Raw genomic sequence first — 7,768 nt, 5'->3', positions numbered from 1 at the left:
GCACCTCAACATGACAACATGGTAGCAACTCAACATGACAACATGGTAGCAACTCAACATGACAACATGGTAGCAACTCAACATGACAACAACACTACATAAAGAGACCTAAGACAACGTGGCAGCAACTCAACATGGCAACATGGTAGTAACTCAATATGACAACAACACTACATAAAGAGACCTAAGACAACGTGGCAGCAACACAACATGACAACATGGTAGCAACTTAACATGACAACATGGTAGCATCTCAACATGACAAGAGATGACAACACTACATAAAGAGACCTAAGACAACGTGGCAGCAACACAGCATGGTAGCAAAGCAACATGACAACATGGTAGCAACTCAACATGACAACATGGTAGCAACTCAACATGACAACAACACTACATAAAGAGACCTAAGACAACGTGGCAGCAACTCAACATGGCAACATGGTAGTAACTCAATATGACAACAACACTACATAAAGAGACCTAAGACAACGTGGCAGCAACACAACATGACAACATGGTAGCAACTTAACATGACAACATGGTAGCATCTCAACATGACAAGAGATGACAACACTACATAAAGAGACCTAAGACAACGTGGCAGCAACACAGCATGGTAGCAAAGCAACATGACAACACGGTAGTAACAATATTACAAGAGATGACAACAACACTACATAAAGAGACCTAAGACAACGTGGCAGCAACTCAACATGACAACATGGTAGCAACTCAACATGACAAGAGATGACAACAACACTACATAAAGAGACCTAAGACAACGTGGCAGCAACTCAACATGACAACATGGTAGCAACTCAACATGACAAGAGATGACAACACTACAAAAAGAGACCTAAGACAACGTGGCAGCAACTCAACATGACAACATGGTAGCAACTCAACATGACAAGAGATGACAACAACACTACATAAAGAGACCTAAGACAACGTGGCAGCAACACAGTATGCTAGCAACGCAACATGACAACATGGTAGCAACTCAACATGACAACATGGTAGCAACTCAACATGACAACATGGTAGTAACTCAACATGACAACAACACTACATAAAGAGACCTAAGACAACGTGGCAGCAACTCAACATGACAACATGGTAGTAACAATATGACAACAACACTACATAAAAGAGACCTAAGACAACGTGGCAGTAACACAGTATGGTAGCAATGCAACATGGTAGCAACTCAACATGACAACATGGTAGCACCTCAACATGACAACATGGTAGCAACTCAACATGACAACATGGTAGCAACTCAACATGACAACATGGTAGTAACTCAACATGACAACAACACTACATAAAGAGACCTAAGACAACGTGGCAGCAACTCAACATGACAACATGGTAGTAACAATATGACAACAACACTACATAAAAGAGACCTAAGACAACGTGGCAGCAACACAGTATGGTAGCAACGCAACATGACAACATGGTAGCAACTCAACATGACAACATGGTAGTAACAATATGACAACAACACTACATAAAAGAGACCTAAGACAACGTGGCAGCAACACAGTATGGTAGCAATGCAACATGACAACATGGTAGCAACTCAACATGACAGTAACAATATGACAAGAGATGACAACAACACTACATAAAAGAGACCTAAGACAACGTGGCAGCAACACAGTATGGTAGCAATGCAACATTACAACATGGTAGCAACTCAACATGACAGTAACAATATGACAAGAGATGACAACAACACTACATAAAAGAGACCTAAGACAACGTGGCAGCAACACAGTATGGTAGCAATGCAACATTACAACATGGTAGCAACTCAACATGACAGTAACAATATGACAAGAGATGACAACAACACTACATATAGAGACCTAAGACAACATGGTAGCATCTCAACATGAAAACATGGTAGCAACTCAACATGACAACATGGTAGCAACTCAACATGACAACAACACTACATAAAGAGACCTAAGACAACGTGGCAGCAACTCAACATGACAACATGGTAGTAACTCAATATGACAACACTACATAAAAGAGACCTAAGACAACGTGGCAGCAACACAACAACATGGTAGCAACTTAACATGACAACATGGTAGCAACTCAACATGACAAGAGATGACAACACTACATAAAGAGACCTAAGACAACGTGGCAGCAACACAGCATGGTAGCAACGCAACATGACAACATGGTAGCAACTCAACATGACAACACGGTAGTAACAATATAACAAGAGATGACAACAACACTACATAAAGAGACCTAAGACAACGTGGCAGCAACTCAACATGACAACATGGTAGCAACTCAACATGACAAGAGATGACAACAACACTACATAAAGAGACCTAAGACAACGTGGCAGCAACTCAACATGGTAGTAACAATATGACAACAACACTACATAAAAGAGACCTAAGACAACGTGGCAGCAACTCAACATGACAACATGGTAGCAACTCAACATGACAACATGGTAGCAACTCAACATGACAAGAGATGACAACAACACTACATAAAGAGACCTAAGACAACGTGGCAGCAACACAGTATGCTAGCAACGCAACATGACAACATGGTAGCAACTCAACATGACAACATGGTAGCACCTCAACATGACAACATGGTAGTAACTCAATATGACAACACTACATAAAGAGACCTAAGACAACGTGGCAGCAACTCAACATGACAACATGGTAGCAACTCAACATGACAAGAGATGACAACAACACTACATAAAGAGACCTAAGACAACGTGGCAGCAACTCAACATGACAACATGGTAGTAACAATATGACAACAACACTACATAAAAGAGACCTAAGACAACGTGGCAGCAACACAGTATGGTAGCAATGCAACATTACAACATGGTAGCAACTCAACATGACAGTAACAATATGACAAGAGATGACAACAACACTACATAAAGAGACCTAAGACAACGTGGCAGCAACACAGTATGGTAGCATTGCAACATGACAACATGGTAGCAACTCAACATGACAACATGGTAGCACCTCAACATGACAACATGGTAGTAACTCAATATGACAACACTACATAAAGAGACCTAAGACAACGTGGCAGCAACTCAACATGACAACATGGTAGCAACTCAACATGACAACATGGTAGTAACTCAATATGACAACAACACTACATAAAGAGACCTAAGACAACGTGGCAGCAACACAACATGACAACATGGTAGCAACTTAACATGACAACATGGTAGCAACTCAACATGACAAGAGATGACAACACTACATAAAGAGACCTAAGACAACGTGGCAGCAACACAGCATGGTAGCAACGCAACATGACAACATGGTAGCAACTCAACATGACAACACGGTAGTAACAATATAACAAGAGATGACAACAACACTACATAAAGAGACCTAAGACAACGTGGCAGCAACTCAACATGACAACATGGTAGCAACTCAACATGACAAGAGATGACAACAACACTACATAAAGAGACCTAAGACAACGTGGCAGCAACACAGCATGGTAGCAACTCAACATGACAACATGGTAGCAACTCAACATGACAACATGGTAGTAACTCAACATGACAACAACACTACATAAAGAGACCTAAGACAACGTGGCAGCAACTCAACATGACAACATGGTAGTAACAATATGACAACAACACTACATAAAAGAGACCTAAGACAACGTGGCAGTAACACAGTATGGTAGCAATGCAACATGACAACATGGTAACAACTCAACATGACAACATGGTAGCAACTCAACATGACAACATGGTAGTAACAAGATGACAACAACACTACATAAAAGAGACCTAAGACAACGTGGCAGCAACACAGTATGGTAGCAATGCAACATGACAACATGGTAGCAACTCAACATGACAGTAACAATATGACAAGAGATGACAACAACACTACATAAAGAGACCTAAGACAACGTGGCAGCAACACAGTATGGTAGCAATGCAACATGACAACATGGTAGCAACTCAACATGACAACACGGTAGTAACAATATGGCAAGAGCACAGGGTACAAACATTATTGGGCGAAGACAACAGCACAAAAGGTCAAGGAGGTAAAGACAACAATACATCACGCAAAGCAGCAACAACTGTCAGTAAGAGTGTCCATGATTGAGTCTTTGAATGAAGAGATGGAGATCAAACTGATATAACTGCAGTTGACATAGCTAAGTAAATGGAAGAATACTCTTATTGCAATGTGAATGCTCTTAAGAGCCTTTGGTTGTGCATAGTGTAGTCTATGGGGTTGGCAGGGAACAGCACCCTCCTCAAAAAAAGTATGTAGTGAAGAAATCCAGCACACAGATCCCCCCCCTCCTGGTCCTCGTGTCCATCCTCATGACATTATTCAGGACACAGGTAGCCTTCACACACCTGAATTCCTCCAGGAGGCAGTCCCAGATGGCCCTGGTCACCCAACCTTGCAGTGCCCTACATGTTAACTGTTGGCAATCGGTTTGAAGGAATCTCCAGTTACAAGGTATCTGTAGGAACATGGAATTTAAGTCTAATATTGACATTATATCACCAGGTCATTGTGGATTACTAAAGTATAATATCCCTTATAACAAATCATGATAACATTGGATAGATAGATGCATGTGTAAATAGCAGGATCCTATTTTTATTTGACTAGTTAAGAACAAATTCTTATTTTCAATGACGGCCTAGGAACAGTGAGTTAACTGCCTTGTTCAGGTGCAGAACGACAGATTTTTACCTTGTCAGTTCAGGGATTCAATCTTACAACCTTTCGATACTAGTCCAAAGCTCTAACCACCTAGGCTATCCTGCCGCCTATATCAAGGACAGCATCACAAATGAATACATAATTATCCCTTGAAGCTTGATGAGTTGATCATTTTGTGTCAGCTGTGCAGTGCAAAAACGTGCACCCCTTTGAGTAGACAGGATTTCACAGCTCTCTGTAACCGAGGACAGAAAACCTCACAAGAAACAGACTTCATTATACTCAAATTAGACCTCACTGAATAGTATACTACTATTATCTCGGTTCTCACTTCTAGGGACTGGAACTACACATAAGTACCTGCCCTATCCACAGTTGGGGTTGCTATCCTTTCACCCTTCTCTATGGCTGTTAGCTAGCTACCTACAAATGCATTTGGAGTTTGTTTTTAATACAGGGATAAATACATCAAGATAGCTAGCAAATATGAAGTTAGGTAGCTGGTGATATCTAATTAACTTATCTATACAGTATGTAACGTTGGCTAGATAGGTCCCTAGCCAACTAGCTAGCTCATTTCAGCACTGTAGCTAGTTAGCTAATAATACATCGTTTTTTTTTTAACTACATTTTAGAAATGTATTGACTTACTTGAATAGGTTCTCCCAGCCATGTGGACGATTAGAAAACAGGACAGCAAAGTGTGTTTGTCACAAGAGCGTGTTTAGAGGATTTTACTATTGTACTGACCTGACTAGATCATAAAGGAACAATTGTCCAGACAAAGGACTGAGTTTACGGTGCAAATAAATGAAAGATACTCGTATAAAACAACCCGTGACCTTCTCTTGTGAAGACCAGACATAAGAAAGAGAACAATGTCTAAACACGGCATTAAACTTGCATTGCTCCACCCTGCTGCCAACCGTGGCCCTTTTACGGGGTGAAAAAATTAAATATTTCCACAAACACACTGGGGAGTTACCCAATAATTTATATATACACTAGATGATTTGTTGAGGGCGCTGTATTGACGCCCAACGCATCCATCTTGGGACTCCCTCATTGGTGTAAAAAATATATTGGAAGCTAATGAAATGCATTTCTTAATGTCTACATTCGTTTTTAGCCACGTGTATTATATTAAAGACATCGTAATGCATACATATTATATTATATGTGAGCTAAACATACAAATACAAAAATATATACCAAAACATTTTCCTAAGTATTACTAATGTATTCCTAAGTATTACTAATGATACTGTCCCTTTACAACAACACAAATACTTTTTTGTAATTTTGTCCTTGAAACATTTAATTGAAATACTGTAGAATTCCATTCATTCCTATGAAGGCCTGTTCCTACTGTGGAGTGGCAATATGGCCGACTGGTGGCTTCAAATCCGCTCAATTGACAACACATATCATCAACAACCCAGGGTTTATATAGCTTTGAGGCACCCAGTAAATTCAAAGTGAAAGTAAAAAGTGCTTCTTGCATTAACAATCCCGAGTCTATTTACAGTGTTGGAGGCTCCTAATAAATTCAAAGTGAAAGTAAAAAGTACATATGCTTCTGTAATTTTGAAACAACTGCGCCATGAAGGTAACACATTTGTTTTAATTTAAGATGGAAAATATCGTGGTTTATCACAGGATTAGAGACCAATTGTTTTACATGAACATTTTACATGAACAGGTTTATTTCTATGGACGTGTATTAAGGACGACGTAACGTTGGCAACAAAAGTCCCGGGCGTTCTAACGGGAGGGACCGACCTGTATTTGACCAATAGAAACTCTTGTTGTTTTTGCAAAACGTTTCTCTGTTGCTACTGTGTGCACTACTGAATACACCCCTGTTCAGTGGCGTTGATGCACTGCGAACTCAGCCCGTGAGTGGATGAGTTCAGGCTGGCAAATTGACTCAACTGTCGGGTCCTTTTATTTTAGAAAAGTTAGCTAAGCAACACATTTCATACATTTTGTCAACTTATTTTGTTCAGAAAAGCTAATTAGTATGTATGTATATATCTACCTGGTTTATGGGTTGTAGTAGGGTCAATATGCTACCAGACAGGTTGGTAGTAGGTACACAGCTACCTGGTTTATGGGTTGTAGTAGGGTCAATATACAACCAGACAGGTTGGTAGTAGGTACACAGCTACCTGGTTTATGGGTTGTAGTAGGGTCAATATACAACCAGACAGGTTGGTAGTAGGTACACAGCTACCTGGTTTATGGGTTGTAGTAGGGTCAATATACAACCAGACAGGTTGGTAGTAGGTACACAGCTACCTGGTTTATGGGTTGTAGTAGGGTCAATATACAACCAGACAGGTTGGTAGTAGGTACACAGCTACCTGGTTTATGGGTTGTAGTAGGGTAATATCCTGACAGACAGGTTGGTAATATGTCGAATGGCAATGGCAGAGTTGGTTAAACTATTAATTTATTACGTTTATTTGAACAGGGACAATGTAGAACAAAAATACAAGTATAATTTCAACTTGAGAAAATGATGGGTTGTAGCCTACCAGATTTAGCTAGCAGCTATTTCCATCTGCAGTCCCCAGGCAGGGGAATAACCAAGGCTGGTCCTACAGGGCTGGTCCTACAGGGGGTATCGGTACAGAGTCAGTGTGGAGACTATATACAAGGGGTACCGGTAAAAGAGTCCATGTGGAGGCTATATACAGGGGTACTGGTATAGAGTCAATGTGGAGGCTATATACAGGGGGTACCGGTACAGAGTCAATGTGGAGGCTATATACAGGAGGTACCGGTACAGAGTCAATGTGGAGGCTATATACAGGGGGTACCGATACAGAGTCAATGTGGAGGCTATATACAGGGGGTACCGGTACAGAGTCAATGTGGAGGCTATATACAGGGGGTACCGGTACAGAGTCAATGTGTCACTAGTAATATAGTAATAGAGTGACTAGTAATATAGTCCTGGAATAGGACTATATTAGTAGTGATATGGACTGGAATAGGACTATATTACTAGTGTTATG

The 7,768-nt window shown here is 40.6% G+C and overlaps 1 long non-coding RNA gene across 1 annotated transcript; it reads right to left on the bottom strand.

Annotated features, from left to right (window-relative positions):
* Window positions 1-333: 333 nt before the first annotated feature.
* LOC116362197 (uncharacterized) lies at window positions 334-5,705 on the bottom strand. Its single transcript, XR_004207728.1, has 3 exons — window positions 5,397-5,705; window positions 3,958-4,539; window positions 334-483 (listed from the first exon to the last, which is right to left on the bottom strand). It is a non-coding gene; the product is annotated as an uncharacterized LOC116362197 (long non-coding RNA).
* Between the last annotated feature and the right edge of the window lie 2,063 nt (window positions 5,706-7,768).

Source organism: Oncorhynchus kisutch, unplaced genomic scaffold (assembly GCF_002021735.2).
Source record: "Oncorhynchus kisutch isolate 150728-3 unplaced genomic scaffold, Okis_V2 scaffold810, whole genome shotgun sequence".
In the NCBI taxonomy this organism is placed as follows: domain Eukaryota; kingdom Metazoa; phylum Chordata; class Actinopteri; order Salmoniformes; family Salmonidae; genus Oncorhynchus; species Oncorhynchus kisutch.
Note: the sequence above shows the minus strand (reverse complement) of the source record. Positions and strands in the feature narration are given on the sequence as shown.